The following is a 10,150-nucleotide window of genomic DNA, read 5'->3' on the forward strand; positions in this document are numbered from 1 at the left end:
CTAACTAAGACAGAAAGGAAAAGAAAAGGTTAGGAAAAAAAAATAACTAAAGCTCTACAAAGCAAGGCATTGAATTCAGAGGAAATTCTAAGAAAACACATGACATAAAATGTTGAGTAGGACTGACCATTATTACACATACAAAGCTCCCACTTAGTCATGATTCTGATGTTAATATGCTCTTAATGGATTTTGTAAAATTTAATCTGCTGGGTGCTACAGATAAAACCTGAGAACAGTTAGAGACTCGTCTCTTTAACATGTGGCTTCCTTAATTCTCCCAAAGTCGAAATGAACATTCTTTTAATGCAGCGTCCCAAAGAACTGCCCCGGGCCAGAGATGATGAACATCAGGCATGAGACCATCCAGACACAGGCTCTTTACTTATGAATTTGTTTCCTGCCCTATTTCTCTTTTCCCTCAAGATTTTCTGTGTCCAGCACACACGACATAAGAGCTCCCATCTTCTCAGATACAAATTGGTCATTTGTACAAAAGGAAATGTGTTAACAGAGTCTTGCATTCTTAGCAAATACCACAAATGGCAGCTCTCAGCTAAGAAGGGGTCTTGTTTTGGCTGTTTCAACAATTACGGTTGAGGTTGCTCTCTCAAGTGATTATCTATTGCCTCACTTAGGGTTTCTATTACTGTGAAGAGACACCGTGACCATGGCAACTCTTATAAGGAAAACATTTAATTGGGGTGGCTAACAGTTTCAGAGGTTCAGTCCATTATCATCCTGGTCGGGCATGGTGCTGTGCTGGCAGACATGGTGCTGGAGAAGAAGCTAGGAGTTCTGCAGCTGGATCCACAGGTAGCAGGAAGTGAACTGTGGCACTGGAGTAGCTGAGCACAGAACGCAAAACCCACCCCCACAGTGACACATTTTCTCCTTTAAGGCTGCTCCTAAACTAACAAGGCCACATCTCCTAATGGTGTTCCTCCCCATGGGAGCCATTTTCTTTCAAATCACTACAACTATCATATTTACTTTCACAAACATGAAACTGTGGTTTTTTTTGTTTTTTGTTTTTTTTTTTTCGAGACAGGGTTTCTCTGTAGCTTTGGAGAAACTGTGTTTTTCTAACAGGGCCCCAGACCTTGGTAGTCCCTTAGACCCTAGCACAACTGTCTCCATGATGGAAGTGCCAGTCGGGCTGTAAAACTCAGTATGTAGACAGCACCACCTGCCAAAACTAAAACAAAGGTTTTATTCATCAAAGCCCGTATAGTTCTGGAAAAGTGTCAAAATGTACTAACCTTGCCTTTTAGTTTCCCTAGTTCCAATTCTGACAAACCATTCTTGTTAACTGAAATATGTCAATTCAGAACGTGGTTTTTGGGCTTAAACATTGATCCTGAGAAAGGCTCTGGGCTACACTGGGATCCCAAGCACCCAGTTTAGTTGCTAGCTGGCTAGAAAAGGCTTATTATTGGCTTAAACCCATGTCTGAGATGAATACACCATGCCATTCCTAGAGACCCCAGTGAGATCCAGAGACCAAACCTCAAGACAGTGGGGATCTCAGAGCCCCTTGAATCAAGGAAGAGTGTAGTTGGTGGTCAGCAAACTCTTAGGAACTGTGCAACCTGAGATGTCCCAGGTTCCCAGGGTTCCCTCTGAATCAATCACTGTCTAATGATTTGAAGAGCCTGACACCTTCACCTGAAAAGGAAGGAAATTAGGACGTTGCCTCATCTGTCACCCCTGGGTGTAAGTCTGACTAAGGTGTCTTCTGTTTGGACACACAAGAGAGGTCAGATATAGCTGTTGATCCAGTGTCTGGGATCCACGTGAGACATCGTGGGTTCCTTCTGTCTGTTCAGGTGTATGAGTATGTGGTAGTCACCACTGGCTGCCTTTACTTTGTTTCTGTGTGTGTCTCTGTGTGTCTTTCTATGTACCTCCGTCTCTCTGGTGTGAGACCCTCCCCACACCCAGCTTAAAACCTGTGCCCTCTTCTTTTAGGGACCCAAATCCAGACTCTTCAGGCCACCCAGTGAAACCCCAAATCCTCCACCCATCTGTCTCCAAAGCAGGAGCACTTGTTGGTTTGGTTGCTTGCCTCCTGCCCATGGTCAAGATTGGTCCCATATAGAGGTAGGGAGAGGTCTGGCCTCTCATCCAGGGCCCCTGCCATCTAAAGGGAATACACACAGGGAGGGGATGGTTCCGCCAGGTGAGCACTCTCTGCTCTGCTCAATGCCTACTCTAAGAAACACCAGGGAAGGGAAAATGTTCCTCTGGGCTGAGCCCAAAGAAAAAGAGAGAACTCTACTCTTTTCTCTTGCATGATTTACATCTCCTTTTAACCAGGTAGTCTATAAAACTCACCACTCTGAAAAAAAGTAAAAAAGAAAAAGAAAAACAAAATAAGTAAACAAACACCCCTGGGCTGGGAAAGGCGGGAGGGGGGGGGGGAATCATAGCCAAACAACATAGCCTAGACAGAACCGATTTTCCCTTTTGTCTAACACTGACCAAAAAGAATATCAACAATTTTCACTAGGCTCTTTTTAAAGGATTAAAGACAACTTCTAAAATATTTCCTTTGCTACCCAGCCAGCCCCAGATTTTAGAAAAAAGTTAAAGTCACCGTCATATTCTCTGGTGATGAGATGCAGTAAGACTTACAGATACCTGGCAAAATTTTGGTGTCGTAGCCTCTGTCAGAAGGAACCAACCAACCCAGGACTGGCCCAACACCAAGCTCCTATAATTGTTCAGCTACCCCCATCCATATTTAACAATACCCAATGACCCTGGAAACAAAAGGGGAAATTGCAGTTTGCATTGCCTGACTTGAAGACACAGGCATCCTAGTGCCCAGCCAGTCACCCTGGAATACTCCTCTCTTGACCTCTGATTCTCATGAGTCTGATTCTTCCAGAGAAGCAGATGTGCACTGTCCTGGACATGACAGACACATTCTTCAACCTCCCATGGGTAGAGGTGAGTCAACCCATCTTTTCTTTTAAATGGACAGACCCAGTGGGAGGTTACAGCAAGCGACATACCTGGACCAGGTTGCCCCAGGACTTAAAGATGCTAAGGGCAGACTTTCTGCCCTTCCTTCAGAGGTTTCCTGGAAAAATAGATTATAAAAGGGCCACTGGGGAAATGCTTCAAGAGTTACAGACCTTGGGCTCTAAAATGTCAGCTAAGAAAGTACAGTTTTGTACATCAGAGGTTAGCTACCTTGCCAGCCTGCAGAGGGGAGGCACAAGGAGCCTGTCTCAGAAAAGGATTGCTGCCGTCCTTCGTATTCCAACTCCAAAGGCTAAAAGACAGGCTAAGAGAATTCCTAGGTGCAGTTGGATATTGCTGCCTCTGGAGGCCGGAGTTTGTGGACATTGAAATGCTGTTAATCCAATCAGAATGAGAAAGGCCTAGTCAGCATTGACAGCAGAGCAGTTAGCCAGGGCGACCAAGAGACCAGAGACGGCTATCAATTAATTTTTTAAGCATGGCAAGATTTTTTTCTAACTACTCCTGGTTAATTAGCATAGAAACAACAGGTTTCTCTCAAAGCCAACTTTCCTTTATCTCATGAGAAGCAAGTCTAAGCCTCTCTGATTTTGTAGGGTCATTTTTGCAAGGAAATCTGTCGTCCTAATTTAGAAATGGAAAATTTTAATACCTGTATGTCCTGATCAACCTGTCTACTTAGTTTGCAAAGCGTCAGAACCATCAGTACATGCCCCCCAAGTTGTCTTAGGGGCTCAGTAAAATTGCTGTTATCCAGATGAATTAACCCATAAGGCATACTTGCAGATATCAAGTAAGAGTTAAAGATTTTGGATATTAGACAAGTTTTAGCTCCTCACAAAATCTCTAATGTTAATTTGGGCTGCCCCCAGTTACCGTGAGTTTTGTCAGTCCATCGGCTAACAGGCTGGTTGGTTCATATCACTATGTAGGATGGGGCCCAGGTGGCTAAGCACAACCAGCATCCTGGCTGACTTTTGGCTGAGAATGATTAACTTTATCCCCAGGGTCCCTTCCTGTGGTGTAGAGTCTGATTCCCTGGTTTTTCTTGTTTCCCAAGGCCAGAATCTTTTTCAAGGAATTTTTCTGGAAGCCTCAATTTTACAACCCCAATTTTTGTTTAAGGGAAACTCCCTTGTGTCTGACAACTAGGGGGCCTAGCCACAAGGCATGCATAGAATTGTAAACTCTGTACTTCTATCTCAAAGGATAGATTTCCATATTTTTTCTTTTTTTTCTATGTAACAAACGCTTAAAGTTGGTATCAAAAAGTAAAGGGCAGATAGAATAGGGACTGCTGGTCTGTAGTCACATTAGCTAATACCTTCCCTGTATCTGTGTTCTTTTTCCAGTCCAGGTCTGAGGGTGGTGGGGGCTGCACCATAACACTGTATTCATACCAAACACATGTCTCAGGAGGTTGGAGAAGGGCAGAGAGTGAAAGGGCCTGAGGCCCAACGAAACCTTAATTTCAATGGGTCCATAGTCAGGAGATCATCCAGTTGCCAGCCGCGTCTGTGGCTTCCACTCTCTTGACTGGGGTGTGGTGGATCCATTGTGTAATGCCAGCTGCCTTTATAGCCGTGGGAGTGGAGAGTATCATCATGTAGAGTATTTCCCAGGATGGTTTCAGTGCCGCTGTGACTACCTGCCTGACCCAGACAGTGTCACTGGACCGGAGCAAGGGGAAACTGGTGATGGACTCTGGTGTCAGCTGGGTCTCTCAGATCGTTCGATGAATAGCCTTTCTGGAGGGCTGGAGGGGCTGTAGTGACTTGAGAAAGCAACGGTTGGTTAGAGAGTTCTGCCAACTGCTGGCTTCTGAGCCTGGGAAGCAGTGAGGGAGGTCTTCCAAAAGGAGGTCTATCGATCCTTTATTGGATGAGAGTTTTGTCAGAGGTTTTTTGTTTTTGTTTTGTTTTTGTTTTGCTTGACCAGAGCTTTGAGTTCTGCACAATAGAGTTCTTAATCTATGTCTAAAGCTTTAGCTATTAATTGAGAGGTTTTTGGTCATGAGAGCCAGGCCATTGTTGGACCCCATGCTACAGGGAGACCAAATCATGGGACCAGTTCCTGGAGGAGCTTTTTAGCTATTATTTGAGCAGTTTCAGTGGGAATGCTTCTTTCTACCAGGAAAAGGAATCTATAAAAAACTACCAAAGCATTTTCATCATGCCACAGCAGGCCAGATCTCTGGGAAGCCAGTTTTGGCAGAGTTTGCTGGGGTGTTGGTCTCTCATTTTGACCCCTTCCTGAGTAAGCACTCTCTGGATTCACTTGAACACAAACCTGGCATCTGGCTGAGGCATCCCATGCTAGGTTGTCCAGTCTAGGGGTAGCATACTTTGGTCAGAGCAACTCAGAAAGTTTTATGGACCCCAGATGAGTTAGTAGCCTGGTGAAGGTCAGGTCCCAGAGTCCTGCCAGGTGTTTCTGGGAGAAAGATCTTTCTCTTTGGTGTCCTCCATCAACCTGTGGATTTAAGTTGTCCTTTTTTTTTTTTTTTATCATGGGAGTCTCAGGTAGCACTGGGTCACGGTGTGCTATTAGAATATCAGAATGTCAATAGACGGCATTGATCTTAGGGCCATTTGTCCGGCAGCCAGGTCAGTAGCCTAGTAGAAGACAGCCATTTGTCTAATCGCTTCTAGGAGGGCCAAGGTTTTTTAAATATCTTTTTGCCCAGTGATGAGAAGTCCTCTTTTTCTATAGATCACGCTGTGGACACGCCCCGTAGTAAAAGAATAGCAACTGTCCGTGTATATGGCGGTGGACTTGCCTCTTCCCCATCTGAAAGCTTGGGTCAGATCAGGCTGACTTCTGGGATGAGGTACCTGGTTTGGGCCCAAATGGTTTCGGTTAAAGCAATTATTGCAGCTCCCACGTAGCTGGTTTCAGTTTTCATTTCCTGACAGTCATGCTGGAGCTCCTGAGTCATCGGGCAAGAGGGCAGCTGAAGGGATGGCGGAGGGTTTCTCAAGCTGGACTCGAGGAGGGCCTGGTGCTGGGATGCGCAGTCACTGGACAGCCAGTGTATGGGTGCTCTTTGGAGGGTGTTTGAGCATGAGATCTTGATCCAGAGTCAGCTTGTTTCATCACAGCTCTTAGACAGTGGGTCATCCTATGGTGACAGGGTCCGGTAGTCTGGACAGGTATGTCATGGGTTGCTTTCATGGCCCCAAAGTTTGTTTAAAGCCCCTTTTGTCTTCTGGAAATTCTAGGGGGGGAGCAGAAGTCAGAGCTGCTTTTAAAGCCTCAAATGCCTTCTTTCAGTCCTGGTCTAGAGCAGGGGTCTAGAGCAGGGGTCTAGAGCAGAGGTCTAGTGCCCCCTTTTGTGATTGTGCATAGAGGCATTTCAATGTTCACAAACTCTGGCCTCCAGAGGCAGCAATATCCAACTGCACCTAGGAATTCTCTTAGCCTGTCTTTTAGCCTTTGGAGTTGGAATACGAAGGACGGCAGCAATCCTTTTCTGAGACAGGCTCCTTGTGCCTCCCCTCTGCAGGCTGGCAAGGTAGCTAACCTCTGATGTACAAAACTGTACTTTCTTAGCTGACATTTTAGAGCCCAAGGTCTGTAACTCTTGAAGCATTTCCCCAGTGGCCCTTTTATAATCTATTTTTCCAGGAAACCTCTGAAGGAAGGGCAGAAAGTCTGCCCTTAGCATCTTTAAGTCCTGGGGCAACCTGGTCCAGGTATGTCGCTTGCTGTAACCTCCCACTGGGTCTGTCCATTTAAAAGAAAAGATGGGTTGACTCACCTCTACCCATGGGAGGTTGAAGAATGTGTCTGTCATGTCCAGGACAGTGCACATCTGCTTCTCTGGAAGAATCAGACTCATGAGAATCAGAGGTCAAGAGAGGAGTATTCCAGGGTGACTGGCTGGGCACTAGGATGCCTGTGTCTTCAAGTCAGGCAATGCAAACTGCAATTTCCCCTTTTGTTTCCAGGGTCATTGGGTATTGTTAAATATGGATGGGGGTAGCTGAACAATTATAGGAGCTTGGTGTTGGGCCAGTCCTGGGTTGGTTGGTTCCTTCTGACAGAGGCTACGACACCAAAATTTTGCCAGGTATCTGTAAGTCTTACTGCATCTCATCACCAGAGAATATGACGGTGACTTTAACTTTTTTCTAAAATCTGGGGCTGGCTGGGTAGCAAAGGAAATATTTTAGAAGTTGTCTTTAATCCTTTAAAAAGAGCCTAGTGAAAATTGTTGATATTCTTTTTGGTCAGTGTTAGACAAAAGGGAAAATCGGTTCTGTCTAGGCTATGTTGTTTGGCTATGATTCCCCCCCCCCCTCCCGCCTTTCCCAGCCCAGGGGTGTTTGTTTACTTATTTTGTTTTTCTTTTTCTTTTTTACTTTTTTTCAGAGTGGTGAGTTTTATAGACTACCTGGTTAAAAGGAGATGTAAATCATGCAAGAGAAAAGAGTAGAGTTCTCTCTTTTTCTTTGGGCTCAGCCCAGAGGAACATTTTCCCTTCCCTGGTGTTTCTTAGAGTAGGCATTGAGCAGAGCAGAGAGTGCTCACCTGGCGGAACCATCCCCTCCCTGTGTGTATTCCCTTTAGATGGCAGGGGCCCTGGATGAGAGGCCAGACCTCTCCCTACCTCTATATGGGACCAATCTTGACCATGGGCAGGAGGCAAGCAACCAAACCAACAAGTGCTCCTGCTTTGGAGACAGATGGGTGGAGGATTTGGGGTTTCACTGGGTGGCCTGAAGAGTCTGGATTTGGGTCCCTAAAAGAAGAGGGCACAGGTTTTAAGCTGGGTGTGGGGAGGGTCTCACACCAGAGAGACGGAGGTACATAGAAAGACACACAGAGACACACACAGAAACAAAGTAAAGGCAGCCAGTGGTGACTACCACATACTCATACACCTGAACAGACAGAAGGAACCCACGATGTCTCACGTGGATCCCAGACACTGGATCAACAGCTATATCTGACCTCTCTTGTGTGTCCAAACAGAAGACACCTTAGTCAGACTTACACCCAGGGGTGACAGATGAGGCAACGTCCTAATTTCCTTCCTTTTCAGGTGAAGGTGTCAGGCTCTTCAAATCATTAGACAGTGATTGATTCAGAGGGAACCCTGGGAACCTGGGACATCTCAGGTTGCACAGTTCCTAAGAGTTTGCTGACCACCAACTACACTCTTCCTTGATTCAAGGGGCTCTGAGATCCCCACTGTCTTGAGGTTTGGTCTCTGGATCTCACTGGGGTCTCTAGGAATGGCATGGTGTATTCATCTCAGACATGGGTTTAAGCCAATAATAAGCCTTTTCTAGCCAGCTAGCAACTAAACTGGGTGCTTGGGATCCCAGTGTAGCCCAGAGCCTTTCTCAGGATCAATGTTTAAGCCCAAAAACCACGTTCTGAATTGACATATTTCAGTTAACAAGAATGGTTTGTCAGAATTGGAACTAGGGAAACTAAAAGGCAAGGTTAGTACATTTTGACACTTTTCCAGAACTATACGGGCTTTGATGAATAAAACCTTTGTTTTAGTTTTGGCAGGTGGTGCTGTCTACATACTGAGTTTTACAGCCCGACTGGCACTTCCATCATGGAGACAGTTGTGCTAGGGTCTAAGGGACTACCAAGGTCTGGGGCCCTGTTAGAAAAACACAGTTTCTCCAAAGCTACAGAGAAACCCTGTCTCGAAAAAAAAAAAACAAAAAACAAAAAAAACCACAGTTTCATGTTTGTGAAAGTAAATATGATAGTTGTAGTGATTTGAAAGAAAATGGCTCCCATGGGGAGGAACACCATTAGGAGATGTGGCCTTGTTAGTTTAGGAGCAGCCTTAAAGGAGAAAATGTGTCACTGTGGGGGTGGGTTTTGCGTTCTGTGCTCAGCTACTCCAGTGCCACAGTTCACTTCCTGCTACCTGTGGATCCAGCTGCAGAACTCCTAGCTTCTTCTCCAGCACCATGTCTGCCAGCACAGCACCATGCCCGACCAGGATGATAATGGACTGAACCTCTGAAACTGTTAGCCACCCCAATTAAATGTTTTCCTTATAAGAGTTGCCATGGTCACGGTGTCTCTTCACAGTAATAGAAACCCTAAGTGAGGCAATAGATAATCACTTGAGAGAGCAACCTCAACCGTAATTGTTGAAACAGCCAAAACAAGACCCCTTCTTAGCTGAGAGCTGCCATTTGTGGTATTTGCTAAGAATGCAAGACTCTGTTAACACATTTCCTTTTGTACAAATGACCAATTTGTATCTGAGAAGATGGGAGCTCTTATGTCGTGTGTGCTGGACACAGAAAATCTTGAGGGAAAAGAGAAATAGGGCAGGAAACAAATTCATAAGTAAAGAGCCTGTGTCTGGATGGTCTCATGCCTGATGTTCATCATCTCTGGCCCGGGGCAGTTCTTTGGGACGCTGCATTAAAAGAATGTTCATTTCGACTTTGGGAGAATTAAGGAAGCCACATGTTAAAGAGACGAGTCTCTAACTGTTCTCAGGTTTTATCTGTAGCACCCAGCAGATTAAATTTTACAAAATCCATTAAGAGCATATTAACATCAGAATCATGACTAAGTGGGAGCTTTGTATGTGTAATAATGGTCAGTCCTACTCAACATTTTATGTCATGTGTTTTCTTAGAATTTCCTCTGAATTCAATGCCTTGCTTTGTAGAGCTTTAGTTATTTTTTTTTCCTAACCTTTTCTTTTCCTTTCTGTCTTAGTTAGTGTTTCTATTGCTCTGATGAGACATCATGACCATGACATCTCTTAGGAAGGAAACATTTAATTAGGGGTGTTTTAATCCATTATCGTCATGAGGTTTAGTCCATTATTGTCGTGGCAGGAAGCGTGGTGGCTCAGAGGCAGACACGATGCTGGAGAGGTAGCTGAGAGTTCTATATTTGAATGGACAGATATCAGGAACAGACAGTGAGCCACTGACCTGGCTTGAACATCTGAGACCTCAAGGCCTGCTCCCAGTGACACACTTCCTCCAACAAAGTCACACCTCCTAATAGTGTGACTCCTTCTGGGGAACAGTTTTGTTCAAACCCCTGCACTTTCTTTTCCCTCCCTCCTTCCCTTCCTTTCTTCCTTCCTCCCTTACTTCCCTCCTTCCTTTCTTTTCTCTCTCTTCCTCCCTTCCTTTTTTTCTCCCTCCCTCTCTTC

The sequence above is a fragment of the Microtus ochrogaster genome, chromosome 8, assembly GCF_000317375.1.
Source record: "Microtus ochrogaster isolate Prairie Vole_2 chromosome 8, MicOch1.0, whole genome shotgun sequence".
Classification (NCBI taxonomy): domain Eukaryota; kingdom Metazoa; phylum Chordata; class Mammalia; order Rodentia; family Cricetidae; genus Microtus; species Microtus ochrogaster.